At 44.1% G+C, this 25,677-nt stretch overlaps 1 protein-coding gene across 1 annotated transcript in view; it reads right to left on the bottom strand.

The window, feature by feature from the left end:
- Positions 1-25,677, bottom strand: part of LOC126263555 (breast cancer anti-estrogen resistance protein 3 homolog) — a 1,210,178-nt gene that overhangs the window by 283,983 nt on the left and 900,518 nt on the right. The window lies entirely within an intron of this gene.

Below are 25,677 nucleotides of genomic sequence, written 5' to 3' on the forward strand. Positions count from 1 at the left end.
ATATTCTGTACATGAATAAGCTAGCAGCCTGCCCGTACCCTTAGAGCAAGAATTGAAAGGAAAACTATGAACGTTCACGCTTAGCGATAACCAGTTTGCTAACAATGTTAACTGCAGGTAAATAGCACAATAAAAGGTGTTCGAAGAGTCCGTCGTTCGGTTTCGTCACATATCGGATTTTGTCTGGAACACTTCTGTCGAATTTCCTTTTTTTTCATTTCTGCCAAAGCTAATGACCTAGCAGTTCTAGCGTCAAAACTGCGTGGTGAAGTTGAACGGAGTACTTTCTGTTGGCAGCGCCGATTACGACAGCATTTTCCTCACAAGTTTCCATCCACCGCAATGACCAATCTTATCATTTAGATACTTGCTTTGCACAGTCAAAGAGAAAGACTGGACGTATTGAAAGCTCGAAAAGTAGTAATACTGCTTCGCACAGTGAAAGTAAATTATGTTCTACTGCTATTTCAAAAGAACAGTTTCAAATATTTACCAAAATTGAGATCAAAATGTAATACTCAATAAAAATATCGGCAATCGATACTTTTGGAAAAATATCGATGAATCGGTGTCGATATCTTACCAACAGCCTTAGTATCAATGACCATGCCCCCGCCCCATCCCACTGAAATCTGTCAATTACACATCAATATACTCGAACTATAAAGAAGATATCCTTGTTTTGACCCAGCAAAGCCATCGTAAGGTCGTGCCACATGTATAATTGGGTTGTAATGAGGCGCAGAAGAATGTGTCGTTGTCTGTTAGTGGCAAACGATGCTGCGTATCTTTGTGAACGTCACAGATCAACGTCCGACCAACTTAAAAGAAATGGAGAAGGAAAGATTAGATTTTTACGCCTAATCGTCGAGCATGTTACTAGAGGAGGCACACGAGCTTCGATAGAGCAAGAATGCGGAAGGGAGGCGGCCGTGTGCGCTTGCGGGTCCTGCTGTCGCCGTAGAGACTGTGTCGTAGAAATCCCACGCAGGGATCATTAGAATACTATAAGAGAGATTGGTGCGCGTGTAGAGTCAATACGAGAGTGCACATTGATAACACAGGGACACTATACAACGAGGTGACAAAAGTCATGGGGCACCTTCTAATATCGTGTCAGACCTCCAAACTGCCCGGCGTAGCTCCATGTGGCAGGGACTCAACATGTCGTTGGAAGTCCCTTGCAGAATTATTGACCCATGCTGCCTCTATAGCCATATATAGTTCCGAAAATGTTGCCGATACACAATTTTCCGCACCATCTGATTTCTCATTTATGTCCCATAAGTGTTCGATACGACTCTGTCGGGCGAGCTGGATGGCCAATTATTTTCTCGAACTGTTCAGAATGTTCTTCAAACCAATGGCGACCAGTTGTGAGTCGGTGATATGGCGCATTGGCATCCATAAAAATTCCTTCCTTGCTTGGAAACATGGTCTCCAGGTAGTCGAGCATAACCATTTCTAGTCAATGATCGGTTCAGTGGACCATGTAAACACAGTCCATGCCATTATGAAGCAACCCCCAGCTTGCACGGTGCCTTGTTGACAACTTGGGTCCATAGCTTCGTGGGATCTGCGCCACACTCTAATCCTACCATCAGCTCTTACCAACTGAAATCGGGACTCATCTCCCATCTGACCTGGCCGCGATTTTCCAGTCGTCTGGAGTAATATGGTCACGAGCCCAGGAGACACTTTGCGGCGAAGTCGTGTTGTTAGCAAAGGCACTCGGTCGTCTGCTGCCATAGCCTATTAACGCAAAATTTCACCGCTCTGTACTGATGGATACGTTCGTCGTACGTCCCACGTCGATTCCTGTGGTTATTTCACACAGTGTTGCTTGTCTGTTAGCACTGACAGGTCAACACAAACGCCACTGCTCTCGGTCGCTAAGTGGAGGCTCAAATGGTTCAAATGGCTCTGAGCACTATGGGACTCAACTGCTGAGGTCATCAGTCCCCTAGAACTTAGAACTACTTAAACCTAACTAACCTAAGGACAACACACACGTCCATGCCCGAGGCAGGATTCGAACCTGCGACCCTAGTGGTCGCGCGGTTCCAGACTGTAGCGCCAGAACCGCTCGGCCACCAGCGGCCGGCTAAGTGGAGGCCGTCGGAGAGTGCGTTGTCTGTGATGAGAGGTAATGCCTCAAAATTTGGTATTCTTGGCACATTCTTGACACTGTGGATCTCGAAATATTGAAATCCCATAACGATTTCCGAAATGTAATGTCCGATGCGTCTATCTACAACTACCAATCCGCGTTCAAAGCCTGTTAATTGCCGTCGTGTGAGCACAATGACGTCGGAAAGCTTTCCACGTTAATCGCTTGAGTACAAATGACAGCTTCGCCTGTGCACCGCCCTTTTGTGTACGCGATACCACCGCTATCTGTATACGTGCATATCGCTCTCCTATGACTTTCGTCACCTTAGTGTAAATGATTCATTCGTTTCTGAAAGCTCTGCTTTTTCCAAACTATTACATGTACACATTAGACTGATGAGTGAATAAGACCGTAAACTCACCGAGTTTGCATTATCGCCACGACTTGGCTTTACGAGGCCTTGACAAAATGGCGATAAAACAAGAAAAGAATTTTTGTGTGTTGGAATATGCAGTGCAGCTCTCATTTCGAAGGAATCGTGGAAAAGAACCTCCATTTAAAGACCATTCTGCGTTGGTATCGACAATTTAGGTACGATGGGTGTCTCCATGTACAGTAAAGTAGCGGTCGATCAGGTGTGCCAGATGCAACCGAGAAGGAAAGTTTCGTACGTAGTATATGTAACAACGGACCGCGCAAGCAACGAACTTGAAATAACGCAGCAAATTGTTTGGAAGATTTGATTTTGTGACAGCGACTACGTTACGAACCGTACCGCGTACAGTTTGTCCAACAATTAAAACTCGAAACTGTGGCCCCCGGTTTCAATTTTGCATCATCATAACCTTATTTATCTGGAAAGGTTAACCGCCGCAACGTGTGACTGCGGGGCACTGAAAGCCCTAATGAAATTGTGACGCATGAGGGAGATCCACAGAAGATTACTGTTTTCTGTGCAATGTCACTGAGGAAGCGCTACAGGGCCTTTTAGAGCTCCCTTCCTCAGTATGTAAAAGTGGAACTCTTTTGTAGAATCACTTTGATGTCCGCCCGTTCTTCTGTCCGCCTGTCTATCCGCCTATCTGACTGTTAAGACCCGTTTTCAGAAATGGTTCAAATGGCTCTGAGCACTATGGGACTTAACTTCTGAGGTCGTCAGTCCCCTGTAACTTAGAACTACTTAAACCTAACTAACCTAAGGACATCACACACGTCCATGCCCGAGGCAGTATTCGAACCTGCGACCGTAGCGGTCGCGTGGTTCCAGACTGTAGCCCCTAGAACCGCTCGGCCACACCGGCCGGCATGACCCGTTTTCCTAAGAAGGTGAGGCCACGTTGTTGGGATCACGGATTTACTTCAAACTTTGTGCTCCTTTAGTAGGCCATTAAAACAACATAACGTGCAAGTAGTAAGGTGCACCACTATGGCAATTTAGAGAAAACTGCAAGAGAAGTTTTTTCGCGTCTATTGTGTAATTGGTGTGTCCGTGTGAAGATGACGGCCGTAAGAAGTCAGTGTGGTCAAGTGGTTATCATTTGCGCTTTGAACGAGGGTCCTGGACAGGGCGACGGTTCGAATTGTCATGACATACATTATCTGCAGTAGCCTAAGAAGAGGGAGTCACCTTCATTTTTGTAGGAGAAGTATAAATTCTATGATATTCAAAAAATTTGCACCTACGCTATTCGTTCTCGCTACATTAACAACGTCTCACCGCTACGCAAGTTAACTTCCAAATGGAGCCTGCCTCTAGGTCTGCAGCTCGAAGCGTCCAGGCTGCAAAGTAATTTCCGGTAGCTTAGTAGCTTGCATGTATAAGGGATTTCGCAAATCACGATAGGTAAACATTTTCAGGAAAACTCCATGCGATTCTCCGTTTACTTGTCGATAATTGTGAATATGGATGTTCTAATACTAAAATTTTACTAAAAATAGTAAGTACAAGTTACTATAACTTCATGAAAATACACGTCGTTTTTTAAATTATATTATCTCTGAAATGTCATACAAATTAAATAATATAATTAGTGATGAAAAAAATATACAATAAAAATTACGTTTGAGCAGGACTCAAACCTTTGTCTCATACATGTACGATAATTTTTGAAAAATACCGGTCAAATATTATGTGAAATAATTTGTCTAAAATTAAGAAATAAAACAAATCAGAGTAATATCTGAATGATGCTTGAAATCTTGTACAGCAAATGAAGTGCCAACTGAGAATTTAAAGCTCAATGTTCAATTTCGCATTTAAGAATTTAAAAGCGTACTAGGGGATATCTGTCTGGTAAAATTTGACTTAGTGGTCTCATTATGTCACTGAAGTATGAGCACTTCAACTGCTGTACATGATTTCGACCGTCATTCAAACGCGCGTCGAATGTTTCTGTAATCTATTTTACTAAATCATTTCACACAACAATGGACTTTTTTCCAACTTTTTAATTTCATTTATTAGTGAAGGTAGCGATATAATACTAGTAACAGTCGGCTTTATGCGGGAAATGGAATAAATTGTCCGTACGGCCATATGTTCGGCGTCATCCGTGGTCGTGAGTCAGTTACAGCCGCTGGCCCGACAGATGCGGATCGGCGGTCCGATTCCGGCCTGCTACAATTATTTAACACTTGTAACCTCTTGAACGTTCTGTGACCTATTATTTATGGAATATTATCAATTGCTAAAACAGTCCTTGCATGCAAAAAACAGGAGCAGTCTCTGATGATTTCTCCTCCATCTCTGATAATAAACATGCTTTCAGTGTGACGTTTAGTTCTCAGTGTGAAGTTTAGTTCTTCTTGACGACGCTGCTCTCGTAACTGGTACTTCATTCCGGATTATATCTGAAAACATTATCTGGGCTGTGCAGGTTTCAGATCTATATTACTAAAACGCTATCCCGGAACCCGCTATCCGCTACCAGCTCCAGAGTAGCGTCAAGAAAAATGCGGTTTTCAAATTTTTGCATAATTACTGATCGAAATTAAAAATGTAAAATGCTCTCATAACCTACTCATTAAAAGGCACAACCTTACATTAAGATGGTTGGTTTGGGGAAGACCAGACAGCTTGGTCATCGGTCCCTTACATTAAGAGTTTAACACAATAACACTAGTATTATAGTCAGAGTTTCGCGCGGGATTAGCCGAGCGGTCTCAGGCGCTGCAGTCATGGACTGTGCGGCTGGTCCCGGCGGAGGTTCGAGTCCTCCCTCGGGCATGGGTGTGTGTGTTTGTCCTTAGGATAATTTAGGTTAGGTAGTGTGTAAGCTTAGGGACTCATGACCTTAGCAGTTAAGTCCCATGTTTCACACACATTTTTATAGTCAGAGCCAGTGTAACCCACAGCGCGCATATTCACAGACTTTATTCAACCGGTATTTGAGAATGCGAGCACTAACAATTTCCAACGAAGTGGACTCGTAATTTCAAACCTTTTTGTTTTGTTTTTTTTTTTTTTCTCGCTGACATCGTCCACAAAATGACAAAATGAAAAAAAAGCTTATCGTTTACTATATTTTCGCTGTTTATGCAGTCAACCTTCGGCATCGAACATGACGTTAATTTATTACTTCTTTACTACTTTTCGCAACACAGTTTTCAATTTCCGTACATATACCACTAAATGTAGGAACAAAACAATATCGTTGTACAACACATACTGCAGGAGATATGACGTCATAGACATTGAAATGCGTGAAAATCTAGCTTGTACTTGAAATGGAGCGCAAATTATCCAAACTTCACTCAGCCAGTGTTTCATAACGAAAGCACTTAGCGGTTTCCAACAAGCTTTAAGTGTCATTTTAAACCTAACCTAAGCTTTTCCTCGCTTACGTGCTTTAAGACAAGTATTTAACACACTTATCTGTAAATTAATCAGACGTTTGAAGCTGTTTTGTACAGGGTGCAGCACGTAAAACCGGCCCGCCGTGGGCATCGGTAATGTTCCAGTGCTTGTGCACGTCAGTAGTAATGGAAAACGTGTAAGGCTGCCAAAGTGATTATGTGAAAACAAAGAATTTGTTTCAGAAAAAATTTCCAGGTCTTGCTGTGCCAGCAGAAAGCACCATACAGGAAGCAATTGAAAAATGTCGGCGTACAGGATCAGTACACAATGCACCCGGGAACAGACCACCACCTGTTTGCACAACTGAATTAAAGAGGCAGGTGAAGGAAATAATGACTAGGAGACCTCGTAAGCCAACCAGGATATTGAGTCAACAGGTCCATGCGAGTGAGAAAAGCTGCAGATGTTTTAAAGGACCTGAAGTTAAACCCGTACCGGCTAAGAGTTGTGCAAGAACTGAAGGGCTGACCTGCAGGAGAGAGTGCATTTCAGGTCATGACTGTTGAGAAATGTTTCCACTGATGTCTTGGACCTACGAAAGCTCATCATGAGAGACGAGGCGTGGTTCCACCTGCCTGGGTTCATCAGTTCCCGAAACAATCGGTACTGGTTGACAGAAGATCCACAAGCGATCCAACAGGTACCCTTGCCATTTGGTCTGCCATTTCCGCCACACGCGTTATAGGACCCGTATTCTTTGAGATGACAGAGAATAGTGACGTATAGTTGGAAGTCCTGAAGGAGTTGGCACAAGAGGAGCGTCAGTTCTGTTACTTTCAGCAGGACGGTGCAACATGCTCTTGCCTCCTCAGTCACCAGACTTGCCAACTTGTGACATTACTTGTGCGGACTGTTAAACGGAAGAGTATACGAAATAAACGCACACACAACTGAAGAACTTAAGACCAGGTTCCAGGATGTTATCAGTAGCAAACATCACACCAAAAGAACGACAAGAGTATATATGAATCTCCTCAAGCGTGGTCACATGTGTGCTGAAGTGGGCAGAGGACACTTTCAGCACATCCTATGACGGTGAGTAATCATATTGATACATTACTTTTCATTTGTTGACTTTACAGGCCGGTTTTGCTACCTCACACAGCACGAAGAAAAAAAAATGGTTCAAATGGCTCTGAGCACTATGGGACTCAACTGCTGAGGTCATTAGTCCCCTAGAACTTAGAACTAGTTAAACCTAACTAACCTAAGGACATCACAAACATCCATGCCCGAGGCAGGATTCGAACCTGCGACCGTAGCGGTCTTGCGGTTCCAGACTGCAGCGCCTTTAACCACACGGCAGCACGAAGAAGTTCCGTTCTTTAAAGCATCCGGAGTTTGCTGATCTTGAACTCAGTGGTAAACAAAAGTTATTGTCGATTAAACCCAAAGCAGTAAAACTAATTTGGAAACATTACCTATCTATGTTGGCCGTAAAACTAATTTTGAAACATTACCTATCAATGTGGGACGTGTCGTGGGCAAATGTTTGGGATACATTCACAGATCGGGGCAAGTTAACGGCCGGCAAAATGACTTTACAAGGCTACGTTCTTTTCCGCATTACTGTACTAGTGTTCATACACTGAAGAGATAAAAGATACTCGTACACCTGCCTAATATCGTGTAAGGCCCCCGCAAGCATGCAGAAATGCCGCAGCATGACATGGACTCGATTAATGTCTGAAGTAGTGCTGTAGGGAACTGACACCATGAATACTGCAGGGCTGTCCATAATTCCGTAAGAGTACGAGGGTGAGGAGACCTCTTCTGAACAGCACGTTGCAAGGCATCCCAGATATGCTCAATAATGCTCGTGTCTGGAGAGTTCGGTGGAGAGTGCAAGTTTTTAAACTCTGAAGAGTGCTCCTGGAGCCACTCTGTAGTAACTCTGGACCGGTGGGGTGTCGGATTGTCCTGCAGGAACTGCCCAAGTCCGTCGGAATGCACAAGAGACACGAATGAATGCAGGTGATCTTACAGGATGCTTACGTACGTCTCACCTGACAAGAGTCGTATCTAGACGAATCACGCGTCCCATATCACTTCAACTGCACACGCTCCGCACCATTACACAGTCTGGACCAGTTTGAACAGTCCCCTGCCGATGCCGGCCGCTGTGGTCGAGCGGTTCTAGGCACTTCAGTCCGGAACTGCGCAGCTGATACGGTCGCAGGTTGGAATCCTGCCTCGGGCATGGATGTGTGTGATGTCCTTAGGTTAGTTAGGTTTAAGTAGTTCTAAGTCTAGCGGATTGATGACCTCAGATGTTAAGTCCCATAGTACAGCCATTTGAACCATCCCCTGCTGACATGCAAGTTCCGTGGATTCATGAGGTTGTCTTCATATCCGTACACGTCTATGCGCTCGATGCTATTTGAAACGAGACTCGTCCTACCAGGCAACATGTTTCGAGTCATGAACAGTTCAATGTCGATGTTGACGAGCCCAGGCGAGAAGTAAAGCTTTGTGCCGTGCAGTCATCAAGGGTACACGAGTGGGCCTTCGACTCCGAAAGCTCATTTAATGTTTCGTGGAATGGTTCGTACGCTGACTCTTGTTGAAGGCTCAGCATTGAAATCTTCAGCAATTTGCGGAAGCGTTGCACTTCTGTCACGCTCAACGATTCTCTTCAGTCGTCGTTAGTCCCGTCTTGCAGGATCTTTTTCCAGCCGCTGCGATGTAGGAGATTTGATAATTACCGGATTCCTGAATGGCTCAAATGGCTTTGAGCACTATGGGACTTAACTTCTGACGTCATCAGTCTCCTAGAACTTAGAACTACTTAAACCTAACTAACCTAAGGATATCACACATACCCATGCCCGAGGCAGGATTCGAACCTGCGACCGTAGCGGTCGCGCGGTTCCAGACTGTAGCGCCTAGAACCGCTCGGCCACCCCGGCCGGCCCGGATGTCTGATATTCACGGTACACTCGCACAGGAAAATCCCTGCGACATAGCTACCTCGGAGACGCTGTGTCACATCGCTCGTGTGCCGACTATAGCACCACGTTCAAACTCACATAAATCTTGTTAACCTGCCATTGTAGCAGCAATAACCCATGTGACAACTGCGCTAGACACTTGTCGTCTTATATAGCCGTTCGACCGCAGCGTCGTATTCTGCCTGTTTACATATCTCTGTACTTGAATACGCAAGCCTATACCAGTTCCTCTGGCGCTTCAGTGCAGATAACAGCATTCTAGATAACTCAGCGATGTGCACCGCAAACTGACTAGTGACCGTTTGGGAGTGGCGGCCTACAGCGAGCTGCCTGCTTTTGATGAGCTGGCAGCCAAACAAGGGCGCATCGCTGAGGAAATTCGCTGTTGTGCTGTCTGCAGTGCGGTGGACCGGCGGTGTCTGGCTATTGCGTGCGGGCGAGCCGGGCTGTCAGGCGCAGGCGGCCACAATGGCCACGCCCCCTCCCAGGTCGAGATTAGCCCATCAGCTGCCGCCTGCCGGAAGGCCACCCCGTCTTTGTTCCGGTCCGGTCCTGCCCGCCGCTGCTGACTGGCAGCTACGCTGCGATCGCAAGCCTCGCCTAGCGATGCCGTATCTAGCTGGGGCGTCATAGGGACACTCTGAGATGGGGGAGGAGAAATGAAGTGAAACTTTCATTTAATATAATTACTTTGCAACAGGTACGGATGTCCATCCCACAAACTGACATCCGGCACCTGTGCAACACAATGTATGCACGTTTGCGTACCCGCATTCAGCATTCTGCCTGTTAGACTGGTTATTAATGTATAGGCAAGTTTTGAATTCTTCTGGGCCTGCAGCGTTGTACGGACATTATGTGTACATTAAGCCAAAACGCTGCTTTGTGCAGCAGTTGTTATTACTGTGACTTCATTTTCATTGGCTATAGGCCTATTTCGGCTCAAAGTCCATTTTCAAGCACTCTGAAACCTATAATACCGTGTTTAGATCATATATCAGCAAGTCACATTTGCAATGGTTTACCTCACGCTTACATTAACTTGTCATCTTACAATTCTAACAACTTAAATACGTTACCTATGCAAACTGAAGAAACTGCAAAAAGGTGGGAATTTACGGAGATGGGACCTGGATAAAGTGAAAGAACCAGAGGTTGTACAGAGTGTCATGGAGAGCATAAGGGAACAATTGACAGGAATGGGGAAAAGAAACACAGTAGAAGAAGAATGGGTAGCTTTGAGGAATGAAATAGTGAAGGCAGCAGAGGACCAAGTAGGTAAAAAGACGAGGGCTAGTAGAAATCCTTGGTTAACAGAAGAGATACTGAATTTAACTGAGGAAAGGAGAAAATATAAAAATGCAGTAAGTGAAGCAGGCAAAAAGTAATACAAACGTCTCAGAAATGAGATCGACAGGAAGTGCAAAATGGCTAAGCAGGCTTGGCTAGAGGACAAATGTAAGGATGTAGAGGCTTATCTCACTAGGGCTAAGATAGATACTGTCTACAGGAAAATTAAAGAGACCTTTGGAGAAAAGAGAACCACTTGTATGAATATCAAGAGCTCAGATGGAAATCCAGTTCTAACCAAAGAAGGGAAAGCAGAACGGTGGAAGGAGTATATAGAGGGACCATACAAGGGCGATGTACTTGAGGGCAATGTTATAGAAAGGGAAAGGAATGTAAATGAATATGAAATGGGAGATACGATACTGCGTGAAGAGTTTGACAGAACAATGAAAGACCTGAGTCGAAACAAGGCCCCGGGAGTAGACAACATTCCATTACAGCTATTGACGGCCTTGGGAGAGCCAGTCCTAACAAAACTCTACCATCTGGTGAGCAAAATGTATGAGACTGTCGAAATACCCTCAGACATCAAGAAGAATATAATAATTCCAATCCCAAAGAAAGCAGGCGTTGACAGATGTGATAATTACCGAAGTATCAGTTTAATAAGTCACGGTTGCAACATACTAACGCGAATTCTTTACAGACGAATGGAAAAACTGGTAGAATCCGACCTCGGGGAAGATCAGTTTGGATTTCGTAGAAATATTGGAACACATGAGGCAATACTGACCCTACGACTTATCTTAGAAGCTAGACTCAGAAAAGGCAAACCTACGTTTCTAGCATTTGTAGACTTAGAGAAATCTTTTGACAATGTTGACTAGAATACTCTCTTTCAAATGCTAAAGGTGGCAGGGGTAAAATACAAGGAGCGAAAGGCTATTTCCAATTTGTACAGAAAGCAGATGGCAGTTATAACAGTCGAGGGACATGAGAGTGAAGCTGTGGTTGGGAAGGGATTGAGACAGGGTTGTAGCCTCTCCCCGATGTTACTCAATCTCTATATTGAGCAAGCAGTAAGGGAAACAAAAGAACAATTCGGAGTAGGAATTAAAATCCATGGAGAAGAAATAAAAACTTTGAGGTTCGCCGATGACATTGTAATTCAGTCAGAGACAGTACAGGACTTGGAAGAACAGTTGAACGGAACGGACAGTGTCTTGAAAGGAGGATATAAGATGAACATCAACAAAAGCAAAACGATGATAATGGAATGTAGTCGAATTAAATCGGGTGATGCTGAGGGAATTAGATTAGGAAATGAGACACTTAAAGTAGTAAAGGAATTTTGCTATTTGGGGAGCAAAATAACTGATGATGGTCGAAGTAGAGAGGACATAAAATGTAGACTGGCAATGGCAAGGAAAGCGTTTCTGGAGGAGAGAAATTTGTTAACATCGAGTATAGGTTTAAGTGTCAGGAAATCGTTTCTGGAAGTATTTGTATGGAGTGTAGCCATGTATGGAAGTAAAACATGGACGATAAATAGTTTGGACAAGAAGAGAATAGAAGCTTTCGAAATGTGGTGCTACAGAAGAATGCTGAAGATTAGATGGGTAGATCACATAACTAATGAGGAGGTATTGAATAGAATTGGGAAGAAGAGGAGTTTGTGGCACAATTTGACAAGAAGAAGGGATCGGTTGGTAGGACATGTTCTGAGGCATCAAGGGATCACGAATTTAGCATTGGAGGGCAGCATGGAGGGTAAAAATCGTAGAGGGAGACCATGAGATGAATACACTGAGCAGATTCAGAAGGATGTAGGTAGCAGTAAGTACTGGGAGATGAAGAAGCTTGCACAGGATAGGGTAGCACGGAGAACTGCATCAAACCAGTCTCAGGACTGAAGACCACAACAACAACAACAACAACAACAACAAGCCAAAACGCTGCTTTGTGTAGCAGTTGTTATTATTGTGACTTTATTTTCATTCGCTATAGGCCTATTTCGGCTCAAAGGCCATTTTCAAGTACTCAAGCCGGCCGCAGTAGCCGAGCGGTTCTAGGCGCTTCAGTCCGGAACCGCGCGAGCGCTACGGTCGCAGGTTCGAATCCTGCCTCGGGCATGGATGTGTGTGATGTCCTTAGGTTAGTTAGGTTTAGGTAGTTCTAAGTTCTAGGGGACTGATGACCTCAGATGTTAAGTCCCATAGTGCTCAGAGCCATTTGAACCATTTTCTGAAGTACTCAAACATATATAAGCGATGCTGTATGAAACTCACGAGACACGTTAATTGTTAACACTGAACTGTCTATGAAACAGGAGAGTATTCACTGAGTCTGTGACGCGTTGTGTAAGAACTGTTCCAACGTGATGAGCAATCCTGTGACACTTGGTACCGAGGGTGCGGGAGATGAAATCAGGCTGACGCCCCGAGCACCTTGTGTGGAAACTTTCTACAAGACCACCAGACAAAGTGAGTTCCCCGACGCAAGACAGGCAGCTACTAGGACTGTTGATATTCTTAAAAGTACTGGGAATCCGATACATCGATATTTAAAAAATAACAGTATCGGTCCTCAATATAACGACAAAAATTATCGCTATATAGAAGAAAAAGATTTCGAGATGTCGGCCTATAAAAATACCGGTTGCACATTGTAAATATACTGCTGGTTTTAGAATTGAATATTTAAGTATTGACTTATTATTAGATATTCTGTACATCAACTAGCTAGCAGCCTCACTTACGGCATGAATTGAGAGAAAAACACTTAGTTTTAAAATTTGTAAGTTAATAATGAGAGTTTTTGCAGATGAAAAGCTTGTATTACAAGACTTTTTTGGTCGACTGTTGTGTTTTAATTAACAGCTGTGTATATGGTGCATTGTCACGCTATATTTGGTTGGTTTATTTGGAGGGAGAATGCAAAACAGCGAGGTAATCGGTCCCATCGGATGGGAAAGGGTGTCGGCCGCGTCCTTTCAAAGGAACCATCCCAGCATTTGCCTGGAGCGATTTAGGGAAATCACGGTAAACCTAAATGAGGATGGCCGGGCGCGGGTTTGAACCGTCGTCTTCCGGAATGCAATATTTCATTCCAGTTAAACCTCTCATATCTTGTTTTCTAAATTTGTCATTGGCTATATGTCAAATAAACCCTTTTTGACGGTGATGGAGGAAAATTGCGTGCTGAAGCTAAACGTTGCAGTTTCTGTTGGTAGCGTTGCGCGCCGATTAGGTCAGCATTTCTCCTCACACGTGTCCACCACCAGCAAAGACCGATCTTGTCATTTAGATTTTTGTTCATCACTTTCAGCAACTCTTTTTGTGTTGTGAAGAAATCAGTTAAAAATTGTTTTTTAACGCAACTGGTGTCCCAGTTCTTCATATCGGAAATCTTGTTACTCCTTTCACACCGCCACCCCGCGGTGCAACCGGACTACTACATTTGTGAACATTTCTGGAAGGTCATTACTAACAGCCGTCAAGTAATGTATAAATAGCATGTTTTACATCAGCTGCTTTTTTATTTAAAACTAAAATATCTACCTGTTTCAGTCAGAGACCATCTTCACGGATTAGGGTTAAAAACAGTTTAGGTCACAACATCACTTCTGCCGTTGCTTAAATGACAGCCACAATTCATATGTAGAGCATGCTACGAATTGCGCCATAAACCACAGGACTTTTTAAAGGAAGATATACCAATAACATGTGTAAACAGACCAGTACTGAAGAGATCAGAGATATAAGTGCTACAGTTGTACAATGCACTGATCTCTTCAGTACTGCTCTGTTTACGCATGTTATCCGGCCGGTGTAGCCGAGCGGTTCTAGACGCTTCAGTCTGGAACCGCGCGACCGCCACGGTCACAGGTTGGAATCCTGCCTCAGGCATGGATGTGAGTGATGTCCTTAGGGTAGTTAGGTTGAAGTAGTTCTAAGTTCTAGGGGACTGATGACGTCAGATGTTAAGTCTCATAGAGCTCAGGGCCATTTGAACCATTTGAACGCATGTTATTGGTATGTGTGCTTTTAAGAGTCCTGTGGATTATGATCCAATTTGTGGCATGCTCTACATATGAATTGTGGCCATCATTTAAGCAACGACAGAAGTCATGTGACCTAAAGTGTTTTTAACCCCAATCCGTGAAGATGGTCTGTGACTGAAACCGGTCGTTATTTGGGCTTTAAATAAAAAAAGCAGCTGATGTTGAAACATGTGTTTTATAAAACTTCCTAGCAGATTAAAACTGTGTGCCGGACCGAGACTCGAACTCAGGACCTTTGCATTTCGCGGGCACGTGCTCTACCAACTGAGCTACCCAAGCACGACTCACGCCCCGTCCACAAAGCTTTACTTCTGCCAGTACCTCGTCTCCTCCCTTGCAAACTTTACAGAAGCTCTCCTGCGAACCTTGCAGAACTAGCACTCCTGAAAGAAAGGATATTTCGGAGACATGGCTTAGCCACAGCCTCGGGGATGTTTCCAGAATGAGATTTTCACTCTGCAGCGGAGTGTGCGCTGATATGAAACACTTCCTGGCAGATTCTTCTTTTGTGACATATATAATGCTTCACACAGTCAAAGAGAAAGACCGGACCTGATGAAAGCTCAAAAAGTAGTAAGACTCCTTCACACAGTGAAAGTAAAATTTTGTTTTACTTGAATTTCAAAAGAACAATTTAAGTATTTACCGAAAATTTGAAAAAATATAATCTAAAATAAAAGTATTGGCACTCATTATTGTCACTTTGATAACGACATATCGATGTATTGTGGAACAAAAATAGCCATATATAGCGGTAATTTCTGTTGGGGATATCGATATGTCGCTATCTTATCAACACCCCTAGCACCTACCACAGACAGCGCAGGGAGGCTTCAGCTGCGATTGCCCCATTAAGACTCTTGGAGGCGTCATACGACCAGTTAGACTGCCGTTCCGGCGGTGCTTGCAGCTGGCGCCTCGGACGCAAGGTTTTAAAAGAAAGGGACGAGCGGCTAAACAGTAGGTTGAGATTTATGGCAGCACTCCGAGCGCAGCTGTAATCGCTGCAGTTTACGAGCTGCGCTGCTGCGAGCACTCCCCACACTAACCAGTGCGGTAAACTTACAGCCTCCTTGCCCTGCACCTGCGAAACAAGTGCGCGTGGAGGGGTTTACACTACTGCCTGCAAAAACTGTAATACCTTACAGGACACTCTGAGCTGAATATGACACACACTCGAGATGATTCGTGGTGAACTGAGAAACAAGACTACAAACACTCCGTTTTTATGAATTTATTTGATGTTTTGCACACATACATCAGCTAACTTTGAATGACTGTCATTCGGCATACGTACGAAACACAAAGTTAAAATTTAGAATAAGATACTCTGAACACCTAAAGCACTGAAAACTGTAAACACATACAGCACACTGGCGATCTGCTTCATGTAAAAGTAACAGTATCACCGTCCTATTGGCATCAAAATGTGAGTAAGCAGTAACAATAATTTGTAGATAGCTCATGTCCACATGCCACAACCCAAAAAAAGATCCACTACACTAATTTTAAGCACAAGATGCACTATCCTTGTTACTTGAACAAATTATTTTTTAAAGTTATAATTTGCACGTATAATTTCCGATAGATTCTGCCTACTTGTGGCTTCCAATAAACCTGCGATTTCAGCCAGTACATTCCGAAATACAGAGACGTCCAAAAAATTGTATCCACTGTTTAAAAGTCCATAACTTGCAAACTAATTGACGGAGTTGTCTTATTTTTGGTGACAGTGTAGCTTAAAGTCCAACTTAAAGATAAACTGTAGGTGTTCGAAATGGTCACTATTAACATCGCCACACAAACGATGCCGCCAAACTGCAGCACGAACTACTGACTACAATGTGTTCAGTTGGATATTTGCAAAAAAAATGGCTCTGAGCACTATGGGACTTAACATCTGTGGTCATCAGTCCCCTAGAACTTAGAGCTACTTAAACCTAACTAACCTAAGGACATCACACACATCCATGCCCGAGGCAGGATTCGAACCTACGACCATAGCAGTCGCGCGGTTCCTCACTGAGCGCCTGGAACCGCTAGACCACTGCGGCCGGCGGATATTTGCACATGAATGTACGATGGATTCTCGAAGTTCATCCAATGTGCGTGGCTTTTGTCGATAAACGACGTCCTTTAGTGTTCTCCACAGGTAAAAGTCCAGAGGAGTTAGGTCTTGGGAACGTGGTTGATACTCCACAGCACCTCTACGGCCTATCCATCTTCCTGGTAGATTTTTGTCGAGATACGCCCTAACACGATTTTAGTGGTGGGCTGAAGCACCATCTTGTTGAAAGTAAACTCTTCCGTCTCAATACAAGTCTCGGATGGCAGGTAAAATGGATGTTTGAATCTTCTGAAGGTACACCTCACCGGTAACTGTGCCGTCAAAGAAGAATGGCCCAATCAAGCCCCGGTAAGACAACCCACACCACACATTTACTCCTGACAAATTCACGGCTTTGTCTACATGGACGTTCGGATTGTGGCGATTTACTGTACCATTGAGTTTGAACTGTGCCTCATCAGACCACACAATCATCTCTGCAAACTCTTCATCGTTGCGTACAATGTTAGTAAACCACTCGGAGTATTCCATTCTACGATCTGGGTCGTCCTCGTTCACTGCGTGTAGCAATCGTGGGATGTAGCACATCCACTTTGCTGTCTTCAAAATTCGCCGAACACTTGAGCGACTCACTCCAGTTGCACGGGCACACTGTCTCACAGACTTCTGTGGTGTAACACACGACGGGAGTTAGCTGGAGTTGTTACTGTTACAGGTCGTCCAGATCGTTGTTTGTGTACGTCTTTAACACAGCCTTCGGTTTCAATTTTTTCTCGAATGCGACGAATCGTTAAACATGTCGGTGGCTCTGTTTGATACTCATTTCGCCATTGCCGTAGAACCTCGTTAATGTTTTCGTACTTAAAATACCACTTCAAAACTGACTTCCTTTCATCGAATGTAAGCCTTGCGCCAACCATGTTTACTCGAGTAACTAGTCGCAACTAAGAACAAAACACTGACTATCTGGCGACTGTCATCTGACAAAAGAAAACAACGCAATACAACGCTTGTGTGACGATTGCCGGAACTACAAACTATTACACTACCAAAGATGAGACAACTCCGTCAGTTAGTTTGCCAGTTATGGACTTTAAAACAGTGGATACATTTTTTGACCCCTCTGTAAAATCCGATGACATTTTCATCCTCAGGATGCCAGAAACTCCTCTAACTAAACTTATCTGTTTTTCACAGACTAAATTTCGTTTCGTGTCGTGACGGTCGATATGACCGAAGAAAAGAAACTGATCTGGATTTCGCCGATTGTCGACCGAAATCTGTACGCTCGGACGATGAGACCGCACACACAGTGATGTACTGATTTGAAAATATCGGCCGTCTTCGGCCGATGTCTATCATCGTCGGAATCCACCGATTTCGGTGTCACTATGACCGCAGCCTAAATGCTCTTTGTACACGGATGCAATGGCTGCATTTAGCTTCGTATTTATTGTTGCTCATTATGTTTTTGTTATTGATTACCTTAATGTTGTTGGAAATTTGGAAATTGTGGTAAGTTCCTATGGGACCAAACTGCAGGAGTCATCGGCCCCTAGGCTTACACACTACTTGATGTAACTTAACCTAACTTACGCTAACGACAACACAAACACCCATGCCCGAGGGAGGACTCGAACCTCCGACGGAGGGAGAAGCGCGAACCGTGGCAACGCGCCCTAGACCGCGCTGCTACCCCGCGCGGCTTAGTGTTGTTGATAATGACTGTAATCACGATGATGATGTCGACGTTGATGGATAGGACAGACTAAATCTCTGTGTCAGTGCGTAGCATACTCTTCTAGAAAACCAGTTAAGGAGACGCACAGCTTAACGTCTCCTTCCTACGGACAAACCACCATCAAATGGTTCAAATGGCTCTGAGCACTATGGGACTTAAGATCGGAGGTCATCAGTCCCCTAGAACTTAGAACTACTTAAACCTAACTAACGTAAGGACATAACACACATCCGCGCCCGAGGCAGGATCCGAACCTGCGACCGTAGCGATCGCGCGGTTCCAGACTGAAGCATCTAAAACCGCTCGGGCACACCGGCTGGCTGCGTCACCATCAACAATGTCGCACGACTTTACCCCAGGGGATACTGTGGAGAGATTTGATTTGGGATTTAATCCAGGACAGAGATGCTACGTCTCGTGGCCAGGGATTTCACACCACCGCGTCTCCTTCCTTTGCCGACCAAATACTGGCTATGTAAACATTTTCACCTCTGGGATCTGAAAAAGGCTACTTCCAGGTTCTGCAACCCCTCAGAAGACGACATCACTAACCTCGGCCACTGGCACTCACTTTATTGGGCTGAAGAAAGCGGGTGCGCAGTTATTTAGTGAGTCCTTTGTGAAGATCTCGTGATGCCTTCTCGATGAATAATAGACCACTGTCGCAGGCGTCCTTGTAACGCATGGCTCTACACCATCTTCGAGAGAACCAAAAAGAGCTCGCATGTTCATTATAGGGCCCGAGATCACTTATACCTAATTTGTGAGTCTCTGGCTTCTCAAGTATGACATAAAAAGCGTTGACAGTGACGTGTGTTTTCCAGTATGTGGCCTCCCTCGTTCTGGTAACGCTTCTGTGTAAGCTGGCTGGCCTGACCAGAAGCATAGCGGGTGTCCGGTATGAGTCATGAAACAACACCGGCGATTCATTGGGCAGGCGTTTCCGGTCGGTAGCATCACCACCACTACAGCAGGTGACCGTGATGTGTTTCCACATGTTAGACAACGAGTCGGCCGAACAAGTGCCGCAGGGGTCGCCTGACCTACAACAGTGCAAACATGGTATCAGATTGATGCACTCGCGTTGACCGAACGAGCCAACAACAAAGGCGGAGGCATACCACTGCATTAGCTACCGTATTTTGCTGACTATAAGACGCACTTTTTTCTTCGAAAAATTGCTTCCAAAATTCTAGTGCGTCCTATACTTGAAATTAATATAAAAATAAAAATGTCAACTGCATGATTTAAAATTCCCGCCAGTATTAAAAACGGCCATATGCCGAGGGAAACCTATCTCTATCTAAAAACATTGGATTCAACTGGCAGCAACTATGCACCAATGTGGCGAACAGGAGTTGCGAGGGAGGGTGAGGGCTGTTAACACCGATTCCCTCCCGGCCCGCCATCACAAACCCAGGACATTGTCTGTCCTAGCCATCGATGTCTACGGTGCCAGTGAACTTGAATTGAAAGTGATTTGTGTTATTGGTAACAGTACTATCTTTCTGCTAGTAGCTAGTTTCGTAATAGTAAAAATAAAATGTATTGTTACGGCGCGGACTATACGTTGATGGTAATAGCATATGAGGAAGAACATGAAAACAGAGCAGCCTTGCGGCATTTCGGCTCTCCATCAACAGAAAAAAATCATTCGCGATTGACGCGCTAGTAGAGAAGATCTGAAAAAAAGAGGGAGAGTAAATGTGCAAATATAGTACTGAATGCAAAATGGCCAAAACTAGATGATGACGTATTGAAACGGATTCTAGGACATCGTCAAAAATGGCATTGGAATTAATACAAAAATGATTCAAATACACGCTAGTACAGTGGAACTCAACAGAATTTAAGGCTGCAGTTGGTTGGTGCTGGAGGTTTATGAAGCGTCATGGGCCTAGCATGCGAGTCAAAATCAAAATGTCTCAGAAAATACCACAAGACTATGAAGACAAAATAATATCTTACCGTCACTTTATTATTCAACATCTAAAGAATGCCAATGTGGAATTAAGTGGAATAGCGAATACGGACGAAACTCCTCTGACATTTGATGTGCCGAGTAATAAAACTGCTAAACCGTAACTATAAAAACAAGTGGAGATGAAAAAATACACATCATTTTTGTCCTCTTCTGTTGTGCTGACGGAATTAAACTTAATCCAATCATCATTTTCAAGAGCGGAAAACCCCAAAACTCTGTAAAATACCGCCAGATTATGTTGTTCACGTACAAGACAAGAGTTGGATGGGCGAGGCTGGTATGACATTATAGATTTACAGAGTGTGGGAGAAAGGAAAGGTGCTTTATTGAAAGGGAGTTCTCTTCTTGTACTAGATCTGTTTACTAGTTATTTGAAAAATTCAGTGAAAGAGAAACTGAGACAGAGCTTTCTGGTATTACGGGAGGTCTTACTTCACGACTGCAACCTCGTGATAACTCGATAAATAAAACATTTAAAGTGTATGTGAGACAGGAATGGAAGAAACTGATGATGCATGAAACCCAACATGAATTCACGTCGAAGGCAGCTTTGAAACGACCTAGAATCAAATAAATGAGTCAGTGGATAAAACAGTCGTGGTCTGCAGTGACAGAAGGCGTTATTGTTAAATCGTTTAAGTAATACGGCATAAGTAACGCTCTCGATGGCGGTGAAGACCATTTTGTAAATGAAAAAGACAACGAAGACGTCGACGAAGAGGAAGAGGAGGAGGAGGAGGAGGAAGAAGAAGAAGAAGAAGAAGAAGAAGAAGAAAGTTCAGATGACGATTTTCAGACGTTTTAAAAGTCAGTTCGGTTTTGTAAACTAGGAATTTTTTTAGTCTGGCTTTGCAATCTAATAATAAAAAAGTTTAAAAATGTTATTTTTTAAAAACTGCTTAAAAAGTAAGGTGCATTTATAGTCCGTAGCGTCTTATAGTCCGTAAAATACGATAGACTTCGGCCTTAGGCCACATTTTGTATTAAAGTCAGGTTCACCCATTTTACAAGCATAGGGGGTGTTTCAGAGGCTTTGCATAAAACGACTACGGGTGATTGATCACATCATGGAGAACAGCTGTTGTTAGAGTCACTTCCTATTCTTTAGTGTTCGCCAGTCCTGGGACGAAGAGATTTCACAGAACTAACAGTGTCTACTAAACAGGTGTGTTGCATCTGCATAATGCCTAGCCCAGCACGCCGACAGAGTGACTTCCAAGAAAATCTTAAGAATGAGTATCTCTGAGTGAAGAAAGATGATTTAGAACCGAATTAGGAACTTTATTTTGCTTGGCCTCGCCCTTTTCAAACGGAACAGATGACTAGATTGCAGGGAACGCAAATTGTATACGCACGCCGCAGACTGGAAACATGCCTTGTCTCAGGGACATAACCAACACAAAAGGATGACTAGTCGTGCCGCGAAGCGTCAGCGAACACTTCGTCGCTAACAAAAGTTGTTCCTCATGATGTGATATATCAGGCTAAGACGTCTGATGTACAGACTTTGAAATACCCTGAAAATTGTCTCCATTAAATATGGATCACAACTATTTAATACCTCATCCTACAGTTGACGTTATGGCCTCATTTCAGTTAATTAGTTCACATGGTCAACGCTAAATACAGTATGTGGAGCTAGTTGCGGAGCATCAGCGATGTTATAATTGAAATTACCTAGTCACGATCCTCTTGATGGGGCAACTCTTTATTGCGGGCGAAAGTTCTCTCTGCGCTGGAACGTGTAATACGGATAATAATGGCGTCCAGTTTAGAATCTCTTGTAAATGGCTATTTAACCAGTCGGATACACTGACCGAATCTGCTGTCGGCAATCAATTACAGTATGAAAAGAATACGAACACTCATCAATACAGTAACAGAAGAAGATACCTGCACTCTCCACCACTTAACGTCAGTTGGGACAGGGGGGAATGAGGTATTCAGCCACGAAAATCTTTGACCACTTATCCAGTGATCTGAAGAATGGACAAAGGCGAGCTAAAAATTAATGCTTCCAAATTGTGAAAGCTTTTTATAGACAATCGTTATTAACATTATACATCTTTATTCTTCATGTCTGCACATTTATTTCTAAACATCGTAGCGACAAACACATTTCCTCCTACGAGAGACCAATTTGTTGTAACCGTCACTGTACAATGTTTCACTTTGTTGACGGAGCCACAACGTAACTTCTGCTTGCAGCGCTTCATCACTATCAAAGTGAAGTCCTCGTAGGTGTGCTTTAGGTTTTGGAAACAGATCAAAACCGGGTGGGGCCAAATCGGGACTGTATGGACGACGGTCGATGACAGTGAACCCAAGGCATCAGATTGTCGCAGCGCTCGAGTCGGGTCTGACATTGTCATCCTGAACGACATGGTACTACATGCGTGGCCGAATTCTAATTCTAAACTCGATTACAGCAAGCTGTTTCTCGCGCAGTGACACGGTTACTTTAAACAACGCCGTATTACTGGCTGCAATTCGTAGAGGGCTGAAAATATGAAGATACGAAGCATCAAAGATGTAGGATGTTAACAGTGTTCGTTCTACTTAAACAGCTTCAAGAATTTTCAGATAAAAAATTTGGACGCATTATTTTTCAGGATGCCCTCGTAGTAAATGATAAAAATAACTTGAAACATAAACTGAAATCAAATCTTCTCTACAGACGGGTCCAAAAAAATGTATCCACTGTTTAAAAGTCCATAACTCGCAAACTAACTGACGGGGTTGTCTCATTTTTGGTGACAGTGTAGCTTAAAGTATAACTTAAAGATTTCACTGTAGGTGTTCGAAATGGTCACCATTAACATCTACACACAAACAATACCGCCGAACTGCAAGTCGGCCGAAGTGGCCGTGCGGTTAAAGGCGCTGCAGTCTGGAACCGCAAGACCGCTCCGGTCGCAGGTTCGAATCCTGCCTCGGGCATGGATGTTTGTGATGTCCTTAGGTTAGTTAGGTTTAACTAGTTCTAAGTTCTAGGGGACTAATGACCTCAGCAGTTGAGTCCCATAGTGCTCAGAGCCATTTCAAGCCGAACTGCAGCACGAACTACTGACTCCAACGTGTTCAGTTGAATATTTGCACATGAATGTACGATGGATTCTCGAAGTTCATCCAATGTGCGGGGTTTTTGTCGATAAACGACGTCCTTTAGTATTACCCACAGATAAAAGTCCAGAGGAGTTAAGTTTGGGGAACGTGGTGAATACTCCGCAGCACCTCTACCGCCTATCCATCTTCTTGGTAGATTTTCGTCGAGATACGCCCTAACACGATTTTAGTAGTGGGCTGGGGCACCATCTTGTTCAAAGTAAGCTCTTCCGTCTCCATACAAGTCTCGGATGTCACGTAAAATAGATGTCTTAAGCTTCTGAACGTACACCTCCCCGGTAACTGTGCCGTTAAAGAAGAATGGCCCAATCAAGCCCCGGTAAGACAACCCACGCCACACTTTTTTTTTACTCCTGGCAAATTCACGGCTTTGTCTACATCGACGTTCGGATTTTCGGCTGCCCAATAGATGCAATTGTGGCTATTTACTGTACCATTGAGTTTGAACTGTGCCTCATCAGACCACACAATCATCTCTGCAAACTCTTCATCGTTGCGTACCATGTTAGTAAACCACTCGGAGTATTCCATTTTACGATCTGGGTCGTCCTCGTTCACTGCGTGTAGCAATCGTGGGATGTAGCACATCCACTTTGCTGTCTTCAAAATTCGCCAAACACTTGAGCGACTCACTCCAGTTGCACGGGCACACTGTCTCACAGACTTCTGTGGTGTAACACACGACGGGAGTTAGCTGGAGTTGTTACTGTTACAGGTCGTCCAGATCGTTGTTTGTGTACGTCTTTAACACAGCCTTCGGCTTCAAATTTTTCTCGAATGCGACGAATCGTTAAACGTGTCGGTGGCTCTGTTTGGTGTCCATTTCGCCATTGCCGTTGAACCTCATTAATGTTTTCGTACTTAAAATACCACTTCAAAACTGACTTCCTTTCATCGAATGTAAGTCTTGCGCCAGCCATGTTTACTCAAGTAACTAGTCGCAACTAAGAACAAAACACTGACTATCTGGCGACTATCATCTGAAAAATCAAAACAACGCAATACAACGCTTGTGTGGCGATTGCTGGAACGACAAACTATTGCACTACCAAAGATGAGACAACTCCGTCAATTAGTTTGCTAGTTATGGACTTTAAAACAGTGGATACATTTTTTTGGACCCGTCTGTATTTTACGGACAGAGACCACTCAACATTAAAAAAAAGGATTTTAAAAGAATCATTGCCGGCCGCGGTGGTCTAGCGGTTCTAGGCGCGCAGTCCGGAACCGCGCGACTGCTACGGTCGCAGGTTCGAATCCTGCCTCGGGCATGGACGTGTGTGATGTCCTTAGGTTAGTTAGGTTTAAGTAGTTCTAAGTTCTAGGGGACTGATGACCACAGTCCCATAGTGCTCAGAACCATTTGAACCATTTTTTGAAAGAATCATTTAAACTGCCAGCAAGTTGGCATATTTTTCACTGTGTGACGGTATTGAATTTGTTAACTTGGTATGCATTGCACATCGTAGCGAAATATTGCAGTTACGCTCAATGTTACAACTAAATAACGTAGCAATAAACCCTATTTATGTAAGTTACTATCCATTCACAATGAATCCTTCATCCGCCACCGGACAGTGTGCTGTTCTGAAGTATCGTGCTAGAGTAAAACTGTCTGCCGGCCGGCGGGGGGCAAGATTCAAGGTTCTAGTGACGGTCAGGCACACGGTTCTGATCTTCCAGAAGGTTTCAAACGGTGCACTCTCCGATGCTGTGCGAAAATTCATCTTGCGAATAATGCTTTGGGCTCTGGTTACGCCAGTTCTCCGCAATACCCTTTCTTTCAACGGTGTTATTTCGCGAATGTATGCAGGAGAACTTCTGTGAACATTGTAAGTTAGGGGAGAGGTACTGACGAAAGTAAAACTGTGAGGACCTGTCTTGATTCTTGGCTGGATTGTTAAATCGGTAGAGCATCACCCCGCGAAATGGATAGTTCTGCATATTATATAAGGGGCGGTTCAATGCGCAATGCGACACATTTTTCTTCTCGGCCAATTTCGCTTGAAAGAATGTGGAATTTGTTGTGGGACATCGTGGAATATTCTCGCTTCACACGTGTAGTTTCATGAAGTTCCGACAGGTGGCGGCGCTGTTCGTAGCCTTGAAGATTGCGTCCGTAACAGAGGTGCGTTCCAAGCAGAGAGCTGTCATTGACTTTCTTTTGGCGGAAAACCAGAGCACCGCAGGTATTTGTAGGCGCTTGCAGGATGTGTACGGACACGTAGCAGTGAACAAAAGCGCGGTGAGTCATTGGGCGAGGCATCTGTCAACATCGCAACAAAGTCGAGCAAACCTGTCCTCCTCCAGCGTGCCGGCCGGGTGCACACAGCTGTGACTCCTGTCAATCTTCACTTAAAACTTACGGGCTGGTAGGCCGTGGTCGAAGTATAAAACTCTCCCCTGACGTTTCGTCTCCGACTGCGGGAGACATCCTCGGAGGTAAAGCGGCGAACAGTTCGCCGCTTTACCTCCGAGGATGTCT

This window comes from Schistocerca nitens, chromosome 6 (assembly GCF_023898315.1).
Source record: "Schistocerca nitens isolate TAMUIC-IGC-003100 chromosome 6, iqSchNite1.1, whole genome shotgun sequence".
Lineage (NCBI taxonomy): Eukaryota > Metazoa > Arthropoda > Insecta > Orthoptera > Acrididae > Schistocerca > Schistocerca nitens.